The sequence below is a fragment of the Procambarus clarkii genome, chromosome 8 (genome assembly GCF_040958095.1).
Source record: "Procambarus clarkii isolate CNS0578487 chromosome 8, FALCON_Pclarkii_2.0, whole genome shotgun sequence".
Taxonomy (NCBI): Eukaryota; Metazoa; Arthropoda; class Malacostraca; order Decapoda; family Cambaridae; genus Procambarus; species Procambarus clarkii.
Window position 1 is genome coordinate 11,264,340 of NC_091157.1, and position 274 is coordinate 11,264,613.

Here is a 274-nt window from a genome sequence, read left to right on the forward strand (position 1 = left end):
CTTGAAACAATCGAGGGACCCCACCTCCAGCACGTTACGCGGTAATTGGTTCCACAAATCAACAACCCTGTTACTGAACCAGTATTTACCCAAGTTTTCCTAAATCTAAAATACCATGAGCTTTTTTTTTAATTAGTCTTTCAAGTGGCACTGTATCAAAAGCTTTGCTAAAGTCAAGGTACACAACATCACAGTCCTTACCACTATCAACTGCCTCAACTATGCTGGAATAAAAAGTTGAATAAAAATACATGAACTGCCATTTGTAAAACCA